The sequence below is a fragment of the Lepisma saccharinum genome, chromosome 9, assembly GCF_977018435.1.
Source record: "Lepisma saccharinum chromosome 9, izLepSacc3.1, whole genome shotgun sequence".
NCBI lineage: Eukaryota > Metazoa > Arthropoda > Insecta > Zygentoma > Lepismatidae > Lepisma > Lepisma saccharinum.
In genome coordinates, this window is record NC_139237.1 from 24341974 (window position 1) to 24361690 (window position 19717).

The 19717-nt window shown below is 42.4% G+C and overlaps 1 protein-coding gene across 1 annotated transcript in view; it reads right to left on the reverse strand.

The window, feature by feature from the left end:
- LOC145992596 (uncharacterized) overlaps window positions 1-19717 on the reverse strand; it is a 171218-nt gene that overhangs the window by 114982 nt on the left and 36519 nt on the right. The gene's annotated exons all lie outside the window — the stretch shown is intronic.

The window sequence follows — 19717 nt, forward strand, 5'->3', positions numbered from 1 at the left end:
ATTCCATGTGACTTCCCGACGCCATCTTCTGCACGCACTGGTAACCGTGAAAGTGAATCGACACCTGCGGACTTTTCAAGATCTCCGCTTTGTACTTGAGGGCGTAGTTCGTTTCGTATTCCACCACCGGCATTCTCAATTCCATGCTCCGGATGACGCACTTGGCTGCTTCGGGTAAAGTGTTGGCTATCGGTGTGGTGCCGTCCGGACCCAAAGTAGCGTATCGCATCAGTGCGTCGTTGTCGTTGGCCGCTCTTCGAAACGTAACGCGCAGTCCTCCCTTCCACATGATCTCCTTGTAGTCCGAGAAGAAACCAGGCAGCAGACGCATGGGAAAGAGCACCGTGTGACTTCTCGTCGATATTTTGGTCCCGGCTTCGAATCCTCCCGCCTGATAGTATGCTGCGTCCGTTTTGGATAATTTCAACGTTCCCACTGCCGTCGACGTGATGCCTGGATAGTCTATTCTGTCGATGACGGTGTTGTGTTTCCTCACCTCCACCTGCGAGAACAGGTGAGGCACGAAGTTGTCTACGAGTATCAAGTTTGCTGCTGCAGGAAACGCGTCTCCGCTTTCCTTCTTTACCACGTCGAATTGAAGGTAGAGGTCCGCTCTGTGAGGATGAACGAACCCATCGTTTACGTCCACATCGTATTCGATCTCCCTGTTCGCCTCGTTGAGATTGGCGAACGTGCGACGGTTGGGAGGGAAAGATTGCAATTCGTAACTTTCGATTTGCTCCATTTTACATGTATGGTTATTTATTATACGTTGATCTCCACGATGGCAGTAGTCGTTGCACCTGCGAAATCCACCACGTCTCCTTTCTCGTTCGTCACCACCAACTCTATGTCGTCTATGCGGTTGCGACATACTGGAAAATAGATCGGCGAAGAGGGCGTGTAGATGATCGGTTCCATGAACTCGGAACTTGGTTTGAAAGTGGCTATGATTCCCGTCTGCTTGTGACTTCCTAATAATCCGTCCGAGGATTTCGTGATCATACCTTCGGCCACGTTACAGTGTACGTTCAAAGTCTCTATGGCCAAAAATTTAGGAATGTTGGTTGCCACGTGCTTGATACCAGCTTCGAGTTTGGTGTCGTTCTCGAAACCTAAAAGTTCTCCCATGGTGCCCAGGTCCACGGTCTCCGTCGCCGACAGGATTTCCACTCTGTGCGTGACCGAATTTTGAGAAAGGTATGTGCCTTTGGGTAATTGAGCTTGCAAAGTGGAAAGATTGTATTGTCCTGGCGTGACGACGATGTGTTCGCTTCCGACGCTAATTTTGTTGTTGTGCTGCGTAACATTGGGTATGAGGTACATGCTGTAGAATGCACGCAGAGCCACGGATTTAGGATAGACGATGTCGTCGTGCAGCGTGAGTTTCAAGATCGAAGATTCGCTCGTGAGATGGAACACGCCCATCCTAGTGATGCTGTTTGAGGTTCCACAATGCTTTCTGGAAATCCTCGATCGTAGGGTTATTTATTTTAGAGAGAAACGCGAGCACGGAGAGGCAGAGATGACCGCAGTTCACGTCTCCGAAATCTTGAATGCGTTCGTCGTTGTAGTATATAGAGGTTTTGTTCGTTTTCAGATAATGAATTAAATTTGCAGGTGGAACACCTCCGAAAGAATCGAAAACGAATGCTTTATCATCATTTTTGTGGTAACATATCCAATGCGTGCCTGGATTTTCTTGACCGTCCAAGTTGACTACTCCGCATTCTCTTCTTTTGACGGTTGAAGGTAACGAGTCGGACATGAAAACTCCTCTGAAGTGTTTGATTTGTAACGGTTCGATCAGAGATTCAATGTCTCGATTGGTGAGTGCTTCTGTTTCTTTTTTTTAAACTTTCTCATCACGCCCTTCCCCTTCTTCTCCATGGCCAGGTTGTGACGTTTCTGTTCTTCCAACTCGGCCTTGTTCTTCTTTGAGTCGATGACGGTTTTCGCGATGGCGGCACTTCCGCCGGCCAAACTTCCAACGGCCCCCAATGCTGCCAGGATGGCCGAGATGCTGAATATGAAACCTCCGATCTTTTGCTGTTTCCGCGAACGCTGCAATCTTTTCAATTGAGGTGTGCTGAGAAGTAATTTCATTCCGTGTCCTTTCGACAAGCAAGAACGTTTCTTCTCGCGTTGTTTCTTGGTGAGTAACCCATCGAGGGCACCTAGATTTTTTAGATTGGAGTATGGTATCTGGTACACGACACCCTTGGGCTTCATGTTGATGCTCTATGTGTTATTTTCACGGTATGTTATTTATATATATATTCTGAGATTTTTTCTTGTGTAGATTTTTACGGTATGTTATTTATATATTTTCAAGGCCTCGCAGTCGTTACACAAATTCTATTACGTGCTTTGTTTTCTTGCCAAGAAGTTCCTTTGTCCCCTTGTACACGATTCGAGTTTTGTTCTCGATTAAAATAGATAGCTTCTCGTCGGATAACATGTTAGCGTATCGATCTGGTAAAAATAGACTGTATTGTGCGTTGAGCAACAGGCGTACCTTGGGACCATACTGGGTAGAAACGATTGAACCGGAAGTTATCGTGTAAGGTTTGTCGACTTCCAATTCCTGAATTTTTACATACTCGACTGACAAATTTAGCATTTGTTTTAATGCTTGGAGATCACTTATTTTTTCGGTCGTCATATCAAAAAAAAATTCAGAGTGTTAGAGAGAAATTTAATTGTTTTTCACGATGTGTGTTATTTATATATACCGAAGATTATTTTTTTCACGATGTGTGTTATTTATATATCAAGTTTTTTTGACACGTATATATATTATTATTTTTTTAACGGAGGAAGAAAGTTCGTGCTTCGGAAAACGCGAGGATGTGCGTAGTGATATCTTCCGTCTCCTGCATAGACTTGTACCAATCATCTGTATACCGTCTTCTTCCCTGCCTTGCCTCGTACAGTTCGTCCGACCTATCGTTCAATTTCTCCCCTGCAGCCGAAAGCAGAATGTTGAGATCACCGCACCTCAGGCCGCTGATCTCCCGAAGAAGGTCCTTGAGAACCATTTCACAAGGGATGCGAAATTCCGGCGTTGTTCTTGCTATGATTACAAGTTTATTAACATCTCCGTTTACTACTTTCTTGAATATTTTAGATAGTAGTTCGTGCGGCAAATCAGTTATGCAAGCCATGTTGTTTTTTTTTTTACTGTATGTTATTTATATACCCCACCCCAATTTTTGTTTCGTGTTCATGGCGATGGTGGTGCCTAGTGCGGCGACCCGTTCACCCAGCGATGCGTCTCTGCTCACGAACCTTTCGAAAGCTGCGTGCTCTAACTTTCTGTCTGCTTCGTGACGTGCATCCAGATCCGTCTGCGTAGTGTTGTAAGCGATGTCGTGATCTTTGCATGCCGCGTCCAACGGATTCACACCCTTGTCTCCTCTCTCCAATCTTTTCTCGAGTTTGGTACCCGGTCCGCAGTACTGGTAGCCAGGTAGATGCATCTCGAAAGGTAACTTGTTGATGATGTCGTTCACGAGTCCCTTTCCTTCGGCCTCGTTCCAAAATTTCGGAGGCAGCGTGTTGATGATTTTGATCAGGTAACCTATGCCCTTGTCGTCGTTCACGATGAAGTTGGAAAGTTTCGTGCTGATCATATCCACGATGCCAACCTTCTCGTTGTAGAAATTACGGTTGCCTGCATTCTCTTCGCCGGCTATCACCAACAATCGGTCCACGAGTTTCCTAACGTCGTCCACCCAAACGAATTCTTTGGGTAACGTGTTGTAGCGTTTGACGCCGCTGCCTGTTTTGACCTGGTTCCAAATCGGTTTGATGAGATTCCTGTACTTCTCGCCGCTGCTCGATTTCACCCTATTCTGCGAGGCGTCGTTGTTCTGGTACAAGGCATCCGTCATGATCAGAATTTCCTTGTAACTTTGGTAATCTTCGTCGGTGTAATCTTTCTGCTGCTTTTTGGCGACGAGTTCCCACAGTCCCACCGTACCCGGATACCTGTTCCAACTATCCTTGTCGCCTAAATTGACTTTAATGTCGTTGCCTTCGAAGGTCACCTTCGATTTCCCAATCTTCCACACCACACCGCCGCCTTCGCTGGTTTCCATGCTGGGATACAATCCGAACACTTCATCCTTGTCGAATTTCCCCGTGCTCAGGTAGTCTCGTGCCAAAGGTCCCAACTCGATTTTATCCGAAGACGACGACGTGCTGCCTATGGCTCGACGTCGTGCCGGTGCATCCTTCAGTTCGAACGGCGTCGAAGGAATGCTCGAAATGGGCGTGGGTACGGCGTAACTTTTAGCTGCGAGCGGTACGAGTTCATTAATCAAATTTTTATTTTGTTCCGTGACACTTTTAATTTCTTTACCTAGACCACTGATGGCATCGATCACGGGTTGATCCTGACGTTTCTTCTCTTCGTAGAATCCGCGATTCTCGGATTTCCAACCTTTGAAGCGTTTCGCGAGGTAATCGCGAAGCTTGAGATTTTCGTCTTCGATTTTTCGTTTCGTCATGACGTTATTTATACACGTCGTTTCTCACAACGTTGCAACGTTTAGAAAGTCGTTGATTTTGTTTCTGTATTTTCCATCGTTGGGTTTTCTCGTCATGTCGATCGTCACAAATAGAATTTTTTTTCTATTGCGGAAGTTCGTTCTTCGATTTCGAGTTTCAATTTTCCAAATCTTCATTTTTCGATTGAAATTGCTGTAATTTGGCCAAATCATTTTGAAGCGAATCCACGCTCAACTGTATATTTTGAACGCTGTCGTAAGAAGGTACGTCGACATAATTTTTTATGAGCGTTTTCAGTTCGGAATCGATTTTCAGAATGGGGTCGAGACATTGCGTTTGGAGCGTAGCGATTTCCGACTCTAAACTTTTGTTTAAGGTTTCCTGCAAAGCGATCAAATCGGTCCTCAACTTCTTAACTCGAACGTCCAACATGAGAATCTCTTCTGCATGGTCCACACGCTTGGTGTTGCCGAAAATGTCGTTAGGCATTTTTGGTTAACGGTTATTTATAATAGGATAGACGATTCGTAATTCTACGAAGAGAGGAATAAGTTTGTCGTAATCTCCGAGGAGTTCCATGTAAAGATAATCTCCTGCGGACACATCGTACGTAATGTTAGAAAGCATCTTGTCGTGCTTGATTCGAAAAATGTTCTTGCCGGTAGAAATTTTGATATCGCCTGCGTTTTCCGGATTCACGGTGATTTGAAGTTTCCCGTCGATCGGAATTTCGTAGAAATGTAAATTGTTATTAAAAACATAAAACATCTTGCCCACATCGTCATTCAGTTTCGTCCAAATGCTGTTGAGGTGAATGATCAACAGACCGTTGAGTTTAGGTAACACGGAAGGTAAGACTTCATGATCTGGTATGGTTTCCATAATGATCTGTTTTTTGAAACCGAACAAATTCATAGGCATGCTGGTTATTTAAGAATACGGTCAAAGTTTTTTGTAATGACAGTCAAAGTGTTTTTTTTTCTTTTGTTTTGTTTTTATGAATCTTCTGTTGAAGATGGACATATGTTGCAGGTTTTGCTTTCTGCTAAGCGATAGTGCCCCCACGGCAATGTGTGAATACCACACTCGAGAACGCACCTCTTGTCGTCGTTGGGATCCAGGGCAATTTTTCTAACTTTGTTTGTGGTGATGATATGGCCGACGCTCTGGATGCGCTGTTCTTCTCTTAGAACCGACGACCTGGTCTTGAGGCAATCGACAAAGTCCTCGAATGCGAGATGCTCCCGAACCACCTGTCTGCCGACACCCTTGGCCTTCTTGGTAACGCTGCCCTCGGCTTTGATGGCATAGGCCTTGGCGCGAAGACCTGCAAACTCGAGAATTACATCACCGTCCTTCTCGTCTTTGAGTTTGCCAGGTACTTTTTTGTTTCGGGGCAGGATGCCGTACTGGTTCGGCTGGGGATAGCCCGAGGTGTCGAAGAGGTTAACCAAAGCTGGTACCATGACTATATCCCTGTATGCATCGGCTGAGTGGACGTGGTACACCAAGGTGTCCGTGTCCGTGTAGAGAAGCGAGATGTTGTGGCTACAATGTGGACGTAATATGTCGTAGTACGTCTCGAACATGTGCAGCTTGCTCAGGTCTAATACTGAGGCACCAACATAAATTGGCTTGTCGAGCCTCACCTCACCCTTCCTCATATGCACCAGAGCAAGCTGCTCATTATAAATAGTCCTCGATTTAAATAATGGGTTTGCTACGAGCCTGCGACATTGTGCTTTCCTCGTTACCAATTTTATGTCCATGCGATTCCGCACATTCTCCATAGTTTTGCCAAACACCGCATTGTTCATAAGCTTGAAGAAATCCTTATCAAGCTCGGACGTGGCTGCAGTGCGGTGTTTGGTGTTGACTTCAATATATGGCTTCAACCATGGAGAATGCTCGAACTTGAGGATGCGGTGAACTGCGCGGACCGTGACCCCTCGCTGCATCAGCCACCGGAGATTCTGGTAGTGCAGGACATAACGCTCTTTGGGCTCGAAATCCATGACGAGCTTCTTCTGGTTGGAATCGGGTGGACACTTGAACTCGGGTGCAGGGGGAAGATCGCAGAACAAATCCTGCAGCTTCTCGGAGAACTCAAGGTCCACCTCGGCGAAGAACCCATGTTCCGAATCGTCGAAGCTTTCGACGTCGAAGTTGGAAGGGTCAGTCCACTCGAAGCCTCTAAAGGGGAGTGGCTGCATCATGGAGTGTCCGTAGAGGTTATTGACGTCCGTGTACATGATGTAGCTGGACGGTTGTGAGGGGTCGCATCCGGTGGCCATGTGGTGATTGTTGGCGCGCGAGTGTCGCTGCGACACCTGGACCATTCTACCCCGCACGGCACGTTCCACAAACAGCATCATGTCCACGTTCGAAAGAAGCTCCAGCTTGATCTTCGTCACCAGAAACATGGCTGACCACGCCAGTCCGGGGAGACTGTAGAAGTAGGCGGGGTCCAGCTTGTAGATCTTCATTGCGGTCGCACGGAACGTCTGGAACACGTCGGCAAGGAGCGTCACGTCAAGTCTGAGGTAGGCGTCGTGGTAGTCCCCGAGAGTTCGACAGCCCAGCTCGCGCCACATGGACTGGGCGTGGTGAAAGTCATCCTCAGAGATGCCCGAGCCTCGCAGCTTGCTATAGAACTTCGCCTGGGGAGGTAGCGTCGTCTCCGCGAACTTGGAAGGATCTGTGACGTATTCGTAGGGATAGACCCCCTTACGCTTGAAGAGACCTGCGTCCAAGTTCGGAAAGTTTCCGGAGGTAATAAGCATTTGCTCGTCGCTAAGCTTCCCTGCGAGAGCATCGAGGCTGGCCGGGAGGAACCTCAGGGAGTCGAGGAAGCGAAGCTCGACGGTAGAGTGTGATCCTGGGATTCGCACCCACTTGCTCAAGCTAATGTAACGCTCCTCGTTCTGCGCCAGGACGTTGATTCGCATGTCGTCGTACCCAAGATGCTTGACGAGGTGGTGGAAGTCGTATCCCGAGCCATTGTGAAAAAACACAGGGATAAATCGCGGGTCCCGGGCCATGAGGTTGCATCCGTTGCACCAAGGGCCAACATACCTACCGTCAAAGTGATCATGGTGTTGGACTTTACGGTTGTTGGCGGTGTACTCCTTGACGCAGACAGGGCAAGCGATGGACTCGTCGTGTCTACGCTGATCGTCGGGGGACAGTGGGAGCATAGACTTGGGGGCCAACAGTACCTTCCCTATCTCGTTGGCCTCGACAACCATCCTCTCGAGGAAGTGTTTGGCTGCGTCGGGACCACGGTACACGTAGGGCTCGGGGGCAATGTGCTGGTCTCGTCGCACCACAACGTATGCATAACTCGAAGCCTCGTGGAGTTGGTAAGGGGTGGTGGAAGAAACTTCAGGGTCGGGATCGCAAGTGGACAGGGGTTTGAGGAAGGCTTCGAAATCCGCGATGATGATAGCGGGATGCTCTACCATGGCACCGTGCATGTGGAAACGCTCCACGGTGCCAGGTTTGGGCAAGACTGCCACACCCGGCTTGTTGGCATTGCAGTAGATCTTGTGGCTGGCAAGCTTCTCTGCAGCGATGTTGGAGCCTCGAACATGTTGGTAATTGTGTTGATCCTGTCCGTCGAATATTGACAAGCACCTGCGACACACCTCGACGTGGTGACTATCACTGCTCTGCTGGCTCGAAACAAGTCTAGAGAGGGAACGAATAAGAGTGTAGTGGTGATGGGTTTCGTCCTTGATGAGTAGAAGGTGAATTTCCTGCGCACCATCAACGTTTACGTCGTTCACCCTGATGGGGTACACCGCATTTTCGTCAGTGAGACCGTAAACGTTGATAGCCAACCGCGTACGAACCTCAAACTTTCGAATGTCCGTGACCTCTACCGGGTAGTCGATCCCAGCCATCGCAACTTCCAGCTCTGCCTCATAGGGTAGGTAGTGGTTAACCCGGTGTGGATGGTTTTTCCGGTCGACAGGGTGCAACGCTGCAAGCACCGACCAGAGAAAGCACTTGTCGTCACTGTTCTGAATGTTCAGGACGGCCTTTTTTGCCACAATGGTAGGTGGTAAGGGGACGTAGCTGGAGGCGGAGAGAGGTATGAACTTACAAAGTTTGACGCACAGTTCGTGAGGCTCGCCACACAGCGAACCCCCCGAGCCTTTAGCTTGATGTTCCTCCTGTTTTGCCACCAGCTCATCGGTAAACTGGTTGTAGATGACCTCGAGGTTGTCGACATCCGCCAGATGCAGCGTCTTCGCCTTGGTGTTGTGGCAGAAGCTGTAAATTTCATCGGACGGCTTCTTGTACTGGCAACATAGCGATGCGTAGAATTTAGTGGAGTGCGTTGCAAGCGCATCGCCGAGGATGGAAATGATTTTGGCTTGCACGTTCTCCAAAAAGCTACGTACGTCGCATGAGCCCTCCGAAGTGATGACAAAGTCCTCTAACAACCGCTCGAAAGCAGCCTGGTTCGCTTTCGCCACAGGCTTGACGCGTTTCGTGGGTGGTGCATTGATGGAGGCTGCTTCTGCCTTCCTCTTGGTCGAGCTGGTCGACGGTTGGGGAACAGGTGCTCCGACGACAACTTTGCATAATGTTATATGCCTCTTTAAATTATCAATGGTAATAGGTATACCGCACCTGGGACATGATTTTTTAGCGGTTACACGCTTACCAGGTGCGCAGGTACGACAATGTCTTGCAAAATGTTTGCTTGATATGGTTATCTTGCACACAGGACAACTTTTCTCAGATTGCATTTTGTTGAAAATATTTGTGGGTATGTTATTATATATATATAGTGGAGTGCTACAAAATAAATACTGTGCAATAATTCACAATAGTGTTGGGTTTGGTGGGAGTGTGCTATTTATGCTACTTCTTGCTTCTTAATAAATCCTGTAAATAATTGAAAAAAAATAATTAAGCTTGTGTATAGAAAACGCGAAAATATTATGTGTGCATAATTCTACCAAACAATCTTTTTCTTCTAACCCTCAGCCCTCTTGGCGTATGAAGTATAAATCATAATTTCAGAAAACATAGTTATTTTCCGCTCGCCATTTTAAAAATCAAACCATAAGCATTATTTATGTTTATAGTATTCGTCGAGCGATAGCAGATAGAACAAGAATCGTTTTCCTACAACCCATAGTTGATGAATTACAAAACATCTTAGAAATTACATCTTGAAATTTTAATCCAAAATAACTCGAAAACAGTAAGCACTAATCATTATGTTTCCAATAGGTTGTAGAGTACATTTAATTTTTTATCAAATATTATTAAAATTTTCGGAATAGGGTAAAAACTAAGCCAGCAAATCAAGTTTCTCAAAAAAATAAAAAATTGTCTGTATTTCCGAAACTTGAGGGGGTAGAAACGATTTTATTTGCTAGTCGAATAGTTCTCGTCGAATCCTATCCAACAAACCTAAAATCATCATCCTAGCTCAATTAGGAGCCGAGAAAATCAATGTCTTGGAAAACGTCTTAAGATTTTTGTCTTAAGAAAATTTTCTTGACAGACCGGAAGTAACATCTTGAGATACCGGAAGTCGACTTTCTTAAAGATTGAGATATTTGTCTTAAGACGTTTTCCAAGACATTGATTTTCTCGACTCCTATGGGGTCTAGAACCATGTAACTTTGGTCTATGCATATACCAACACTTGCCCGACCCTGTGGCCGAGTGGTTAGCACATCGCGCTGCGACGCCAAGGGTCCCAGGTTCGAATCCTGGTCGGGCTTGGTTGTTTGTGAATGTCTATTTCATCACTCATCCCCAATCTTCGCAAATTAGCCAAGAGGTACAAAACGTAAAATAAAATAAACTAAATCAATCATTAAGTTCCGTGTTGCAATCATGAAATTAAATTTTAATTAACTTTTTTATCCATCTTTCTCTCAAATCTATATAGCCTGTTCATATTTGGCATGTCAGCCATTTTGTTTACGTAGCAAAAAAAAAATCTCAATGCTCGTTGTAGCCATAAGTATAATTGGATATAATTGCCGGATTTTATTTAATTTTAGGTTTAAAATCAATAAGCGTGCATAAAAAAAAAACTAAATATTTTAAATAAATAAGATTCGAATAACTATGTACTTCCACTAGCCTTTGCGATGGCGCAGCGGTAGGCTTGTATTCAAGGGTTCGATACCCGTACAAGTGGTTCTTGAAACTGTAGGTCCACGCCCGATTAGTTTTACTGTGCATAAAGTGGACTTAAAATATCAAATCAATCAGTACTTCCACTAACCTCTGCGATAACGTAGCGATAACGTCGTTGTCTTGTAATCAAGGGTTCGATACCCGTACAAGTGGTTCTTGAAACTGTGGCTCCAGTCCCGATTAGTTTTACTGTGCATAAAATAGACTTAAAACATCAAATCAATCAGTACTTCCACTAACCTTTGCGATGACGTAGCGGTAGGCTTGTAATCAAGGGTTCGATACCCGTACAAGTGGTTCTTGAAACTGTAGGTTCAGCCCCGATTAGTTTTACTGTACATAAAGTGGACTTAAAACATCAAATCAATCAGTACTTCCACTAACCTTTGCGATAACGTAGCGGTAGGCTTGTATTCAAGGGTTCGATACCCGTACAAGTGGTTCTTGAAACTGTAGGTTCAGCCCCGATTAGTTTTACTGTACATAAAGTGGACTTAAAACATCAAATCAATCAGTACTTCCACTAGCCTTTGCGATGACGTAGCGGTAGGCTTGTATTCAAGAATTCGATACCCGTACAAGTGGTTCTTGAAACTCTAGGTCCAGTCCCAATTAGCCTTACTGTGAATGCTTCAAAAAAACTCCAACTTAATTAATTAATTAGTACTTCCACTAGATATCAAAAACGTGCAACTCTTTTCTATTTTTTCTGTCTTTTTCTAACAATTTAACACATTTATTTTTTTTTAAATATGCCCCGCACACATATTTCCTACCTACCAACAACGGCACACGGAAGAAAAAAGATATTCTAGCTACCAAGATGCATGCTTCAAATATATAAAAAGCAGAGAGAGACATGAAATACTTATAAATCAAAACCAACTTATACGAACTAAAAAACAAAGTTACTTACTTTTAGAAATTCTGCAGAAATACTCTTCACTAACACTGAAAATAAAACACAACTTTATACACCAGCGCTTTAAGTTTTATACGGTTTTCTAATAACGTCAAAAATGATATGTTAGCCAACGCAACGTGGACCAATAGAAATCCAACAACCAAATTCTCTAGAACATTCTCCCCCTTCTCTTCTCTTCTCTTTACATTTCAGCCACATTATTTCGCAACTATGCTTGGCGGCAGAGAAAAAAATACAGTTCCGGTTATTTATTTCATAGCTCTTGACCTCGCCTCTGCACCCACGAGAGCGGACGCTACTTCGTGTTTTCACCCCTTCTCTTCTCTTCTCTACATTTCAGCCACATGTATTTCGCAACTATGCTTGGCAGCAGAGAAAAAATACAGTTCCGGTTATTTATTTCATAGCTCTTGACCTCGCCTCTGCACCCACGAGAGCGGACGCTACTTCGTGTTTTCATTTCGCCGGCTGAATACTGTTTTGAATCTATCTTCAATAGATGCTCATTGAAATTGGATTTAAACCGGACGTGTATTTCCTGTTTCGCGAACATACGAGAACCTTTCACAATGTCGCATCAGATAATATATTGCAAGAGCGAGTTGGTTGTGTACATAGAACTGTATTTTTTTCTCTGCCGTCAATTATAGTTGCGAAATACATGTGGCGATTTCTGGTTATTTGTATAGAAACAGAGCAACGTATTTTCTGTCACCGGAAAACCCATTTCCGCCCTAGTCAGATAACAAAATTGTCAGGAAAAAAAAATATGCTGTTGACTACGCATTTGTTGAATTTGTGTCATTGTGCCAACGTTGATAGCATATACAGAGAGAGGGAACGAAATTGTCGTTTTTTCTAGATATCCACAGGCAAAAGCATAATATTTTTCAAATACAATATGACAGTCGCTTTTCGGTATCGAAAAACTAAATACAATAAGTATATATATATATTTACAATATTAATATTTATTTAACAATATCTACCTACGAATTTGCCTCGAACGAAAACATGTCATAGAAAAACATTTTTCCAACCGTAAATTCAAAAATTTTGGCCCGCGCGCACACATGCGCGTGTGTATGTGTGTGCGTGCGTGCGCGTGTGTGTGTGCGTGTATGTGGCACATCACCCCTCCCCGAGAGAGAGAGGTTTACAAAGGTCGCGATATACGGAGTTGGAAAATTACGATATGGCGCATTCGCTCATTACTGTTTCCAGCTATAAGTTTTTCTCTCTCTCTAGTCCCTTGCCAACTAAAAAAAAAGTTGTAGGTAGGTTGTCGGTTGCTTAATTCTCTCTCTCTCTCTCTCCTCTCTCTTTTGTAAAAGACCATGGTAAAAGTACCAGTAGGTTACCAAAAATTGCTTTATGCACTGTAACTCAAGCCTCAAGCAAAGTTGCCAGCTCCTTGCTTTAGGTTAGGTTAGACCAAGAAGAAAAAGGCTGTAGGTAGGCTGTCGGTTGCTTAATTCTCTCTCTCTCTCTCTCTCTCCTCTCTCTTTTGTAAAAAGCCATGGTAAAAATACCAGTAGGTTACCAACCTTGCTTTATGCACTGTAAAACAAGCCTCAAGCAAAGTAGCCAGCTCCTTGCTTTAGGTTAGGTTAGACCAAGACAAAAACCTTGGTGATTTTTTTCGAGTAAGATGTTGGCAACACTGCGAGTTTTACTTTCGGTTGCAGAACTCTCAAGCAAGATTGCCAGCTCCTTGCTTTAGGCTAGGTTAAACCCAAAAAAAAACCTTGGTGATTTTTTCGAGTAAGTAGTTGGCAACACTGCCAGAAAATGGGGCTCTTGCCTTACGAGACAAATCCATTAAGGCGAGCACCAATAGAAGGCGCAGAAACGGGTTGATTGGACTACTAAAGAAGGCGTGCAGCATAGTCTTCTGAAACAAATTTACATCTTATCAAGCAATCGACGCAGTGCGGTATCTACAAGTCTTGCCCCCCCTCCCGCAAAATATTACCAAAGGTTACACCCCTACCTCCACCCACCTACACACACCCAAACAACTCAATTTTTTTTTAAATGGGAAGGGGGTTATGTGATATATATATATATAGTACACTGTTTTCTCACACCTGGAAAATGATGCATTTGTTACAATCATGCAGTCATATTTTTTTCCTGATTAAAGATAGGTTGAAGAAACCTTCACCTCTGCATTTCTCGTAAAATTCTAGCCTGATTTGATTCTAGTCTGACTGCCACGCGGGAGACCCAGGGTGGGTGATCTAAGGTCGTAATTTTTCCGGCTTTGTCCCCGTATAAAGCGACTCTAGGGACCACCCAACCTCAAATCAAATGGAATCTGGCCGGGGGGTAAAGGCAACCGCAACGTGGTGCTGATCACATCATCTCCAAGATGGCTGATATAAAAAATCTGTGAGGCCACATTCCCTAAATGTGCCTTCATAGCACGGTGCTATATACACAGGGAATATAACTTTTCTTTTATCTGTATATATTGTATTCGTTTCTGTACCCCTGAGTAACTAACTTTGTATTTTTTCCATAGCCTATGCATATATTAACCCTCCACTATGACAATGGCTGTGGGCCCCCTAAAGGCTTGCTTGTCTCCGCCCCCCCCCTTGCACTGCGGGGTTTTGCGGCTTGTAGATCCGGCACTGAATCGACGTAATATCCTGTAACTACATTTCTTCATATTACACCATTACACACCCATTTTAAACAATTTTCATCTCTTTAAAAAAATGTTTACAAGAGCACAGATAAAGTGAACTAACTACCACTATATTGTAGAATATGTTCACAGTGGTTTGAATTATTTTAAAGAAGAAGGTAATGTTTGTAAACAATATAAACTTTAAATGTAAATTAGATGTGTTCCATAGGACAACAGTCTCCCCTACCGAACTTTTTATTCTGCTATTGCGGGCGAGAATCTGAAATTTCTAAAATAATGTTTTTAAAATCTCACAGAGGATGTTCTTTCAATTCAACAATACGTTTTAAAGAAAACTTAACAGAAACATTCCTAACATTCCTAAGACTAAGAACATATTTATCTTGGGTTCAATCTCAATAACGACACCTTCGATACCATTCTTTAAAGGCGATAAGTGTATCGAGGCAATTTGAAAAACAAAAAACGAAAGTACTTTCTAATCAGCTGAATAATGACCACTGCATTCTGTTCGATACATTTACTTAATTCAATTCAGCCTATAGAATTTTTCCACGTTCCTTTAGTACAGTCAGATATACTTTTAGGCGTACATTTGACATGCAAAGTGGACCAATTGTAGTAAATATTAACAGGACGATATTTTTGTATTTCCATAGAATGCAGGAAGATATACGGTAAAATACGAACACGAGCGGGCGCACATAGCAATACAAAGAAATTCCTAAAATAGAAGTTTCAGACCTGGAGACAAAAATACATTTATAACTCCATTAAGCCTTGTTTCCATGATTATGAAAAACTAAATACGCTGACCAAGGCAGTAATTTATTTTATTAAAAACATAAACTAACGTAACGTTTGTTGTATCTGGTTACTTTTGTACTTGATACAGAGTCTGAAGAAGACCTTGCTAGAAGGTTGAAACGTTACGTTAGTTTATGTTTTTAATAAAATAAATTACTGCCTTGGTCAGCGTATTTAGTTTTACAAAAATACAGTGTGATTGCCATTTATGTAAAGGCGTTGAAAGGTTTCAACTCTGCCGCGTTAAACTTATCTTTTATATTATGATACTAGGTGTGAGTTGTAGAACAATTCAACTTATTGACGCATATAGTATATCCAATGATGACAAATCTAAACCACTACTGCAATAGTCCACCACTCCGTCTCAAATTACGACCCAATTGTTAACAGCGATGTATTGTTAGATCGATAGTTACTTATAGTTTTGAGACAGACAATACAATCATACAGAATCGAAAATATTCCAGTAAACATTTCCCCAAAAAACAGTTTCCAAACGGAAGAAGGTAAGTCGTTATTCTGTTAATGTGTTACGTGCTACCGTGACTGCAAGGTGTTGTTAATTGTTCTCCAGAAACACGTGCATTAGCACTGCGCCGGGACTGGGGCTGCCAAGAGGTCGGAGGCAATTTTTCTCAACAGGGCGCCGATTGCCAGGAGTTGACAAAAACGTGGGGACAAAAATGTGTTTTCGGAAAGGCATTGAGAGGGCGTACCAGGATTTTGGCAGGTGTCCCGTTGGGCCAGTCTGGGCCTGCATTAGCACCAGTATGAAAATGGAAACATGTCCGTTCCTTGTAGACTAAAAGGTGGAGCTAGAAAAAGGGTTGTTTTGTAATTCTTCTTGAAAGCAGGATTTCTTCAAATTAGAACTCAGAAGCACTTCAAGATGGACAGACGTAGCTACTCCTATTTGGATGGATCGAGAGAACTTTGAGAAGTGAAGGACAGTACTGAACACAGGAAAATCAGAAGTTAAATCAATTTTATATTTAATTTACAGGGTGTCGCAAAACAACTTCAACAACGCTTGGGTGCTGGTAGATATCATAAAAACAAGTAACTTTTCCTAATATACTTTTCCTCGAAAGCGCTTAGTTTCTGCGCTACAAGCGCTTAAAATCTATCCTGTGTGTATGCAACCCAACACAGGAAACAACCGCTCTGACATAACTCCCAAGGGAACGCGGCAGGGTTGCCACTAGTGTCACTTGGCGGTCTTACCTGAGCTAAATTCAAAAGAATAATGTTATTTGTGATGTTGTAAGTAGTATTTAGAGTACTTACAAACTTACCAATGCAAAGGATTTCAAATAAATGAGGACTGAAATTCAAGAGTGTTGATTCTAATAAGTACTGTAAATATGTAATTCTTACAAGATCGCAAATATCATTACTCTTTTGTATTTAACTCAAGTAAGACGGCCAAGTGACGCTAGTGGCAACCCTGCCGCGCTCCCCTGGAAGTTAAGTCAGAACGGTCGTTTCCTGTGGTGGGTTGCATACATACAAAATAGATTCTAAACGCCAAAATTACATTTCAAAAAGTTTTGCTGCTCGTTTGCTTCCATCCATGAAGTGTGAAACCTTGCTCCTCTCCTACGGACGGCTATAGTATAACTTGGGTGTCACTTGCACTTGTAAAGAAAATTTTCCATATTTTTCATAATTGTCGCATGAATTAAACAATATACTCTAATCTGTTCCCTAAATGCTAACTTAGTACACTCTAGACTGCATTTTGCGGACTAACAAACCTTTGACATCTGAACTCAAAGCCAGTATAATAATCTAAATGATACAAATCATTCATATCAATTAATGTAATTTGCTTGGTTCACCTAATATACTAGTATAACTTAAAGAGAAAAGTCCACTGCGAGCAACTGAAATACATGGACAGGGATACAATGAAGGCTAGGAAACTTTCATTTGATTTATTTTATTTTGTTTCGGTTTTCTGCCACTTATGGCTAATCGCGAAGATGAAGATGAGTGATGCTAAGATGAAATTGATTGAAGGGACACCTATTCCAAGGCCGGGATTCAAAACCGAGAAACGCGCTATTCATTCCGCCACGGAGACCGGAGCTAGGGAAACTCAAGAGGGAGAGAAATAGGAAGATTATGTGAAGATTGAAACAGGAGAGATAGGAACAACAGGTGACAACATCGAGTCCCTTCCCTACTTCTTTCTAGATTGGAATGGATAGAGATACTAAAAATGAGACAGTTAACAAGAACATTAGAAAAACGGCGAAAGCGGAAGAGAGGGCTGTAATACAATTGATTGATTGATTGATTTGCTTTATTTTGCTTCGCTATTTGTGCCACTTTTGGCTAACTTGCGAAGATGGGGATGAGTGACGATGTGATGAAATTGATGAATGGACACTCCAAACATGCATGCCCAGACCAGGATTCGAACCTGGTACACCTGGCGTCTTAACGCGATGTGGTTGGATTACAAGCAGAGGACAATGGTGGAAAAGGGTAAATAAGAAGTGATGCAGCAGCAAAGAGAAAAGGCGAAAGAAAAACAAAAAAATAGAAGAGAGAATGAAAGTAAGAGGGCCAGAGAATACGTGCTTGTAAAACTCATAAATAGAGCCCGGAAGTTCAGGCATTTATTTTCGTTAAAATAGGCAGGCAAAAAGGCATTTATAATGTGGAAAATAGGCACTAAAAATGAAAAAAGGCAAAATAAACCGAAAAAAGGAACATTTGGAAGTCGCTTACTTTTATCTATAATTTCTGGCAAAATGTTAAAATCTACATTGGGAAGAGCATTTCAATTTTCTCCGTCTTGATTTCACATAACTACAAGGTGTTTTTTTAATTACTCAACATTCATTGATAGTAGTCTGTCAGAGAGAATGTTTTTCATAATAGAAAATGATATTTCTACTTCGACAGAAGTTATTGGAGCATACATAAAACAAGCTAATGTAGCTGGACGCATTTCGGTAACAGCATTTTCACCTTTTAGAATATCACAAATTGTTTTCAGTTGTCTCAAGCCCTCATTTGCACTCACTACCCGTTTGCACTTTTCCGCAACAGCTGACCCCTTTTCTCCTGGCACTTCCATCATCTGCTGCATAGATTCCTCGTACATTTTCATGGATGCTACAAGGTATTTTTTTTAAGTTCTGTAATTGTAATTTACTCTGGGAATGCGCCATAATGTGCAAAAATACTTGAATAGCACAGGAGTTTTTTCACTTTACGAATTGAATCCGCTTCATTTTCTGGAAGAGCATCTATCATCTCACTGATTTTTTCAAGGTTGTTAGCATAATATGTAACTGCTGATATCCAGGTTCCCCATCTGGTTAAGACTGGTTGCGGAGGTAAGCTAAGCTCAAATGCAACTTCCTTAAATTTTCGGGTTCGAGAGGAAGATTTCAGAAATATCTTCTTTGTGTTCGAAATCAACCTGTCCACTTCAGCACTTCAGCAGCACAAGGAAATGTTAACCGAAAGGCAATATCCTAACTGAGCATGAAATACATTTTTCTCACACTTTTCTCCTTCAGCAATGTTGAAACATGCATGAGTTCAATATTACTTAAATAAGGCGAAAATTATTCACATAATAAACGAAAGAAAAATAAATGCCAACAACGTTTTTTGGGAGAAAAATAATTTATATACACATTTTTTTAAAAAAAATGGTCAAATTTAATTGAAAAAGGCAAAAAAGGCATTATAATTAAAAATAGGCAGTGGGGTCCCAAATAGGCAAAATAGGCAAAATGAAAAGGCTTCTAAAATATTCGAAACAACATGAGAAACGTATATCCGGAAAAATTTTATCAATATATGCAGTAGATAAAAAAAAACATTTTGCCAAACTTCCCGGCTCTACTCATAAACATTTTATCTGACCATACTATTTTATCAGTATTTCGCTCCTGCAATCCGGACAAAATTATAAGGCGTGGCACCTTTTCTAAGGAACTATCAACATCAATATTACGTGTTAAGATGAAACAATTTCTAGTGAAATGTGCACAGTCCTGAGTGTATTAAGAAAAGGAAAATTCAACGGTAGAATTTGTTGAAACTTATCCTGACTTGCAAATTTGAAGAAGCGTTTTTGAACTCGTCATTTTGAAACACCGATTAAAGGTTATTCAAAACTATACAAAACCCATAGATCATCCTGGCATAGGAATTTTTCGAATTCAAAACAAGTGCTGCTATAGTAGCATTTTTGAATTTGAATTTTTGAAGTTGTCCTTCGGATTCAAAACTTTCTGAAGGTTGTTCAAAACGATACATAACCTAGACTACGAAATGGCATCGTTTCCGTTGAATTTGGTGAAAGTGCTACTGAGGCGTCAACCTGCAGTAGCATTTTTGAATTCGTTATTACGAAAAACTGAATCGGATTCAAAACTTTTTAAAGGTTGTTCAAAACTATACAAAACCCATAGATCATCCTGGCATAGGAATTTTTCGAATTCAAAACAACTGCTGCTATAGTAGCATTTTTGAATTTGAATTTTTGAAGTTGTCCTTCGGATTCAAAACTTTCTGAAGGTTGTTCAAAACGATACATAACCTAGACTACGAAATGGCATCGTTTCCGTTGAATTTGGTGAAAGTGCTACTGAGGCGTCAACCTG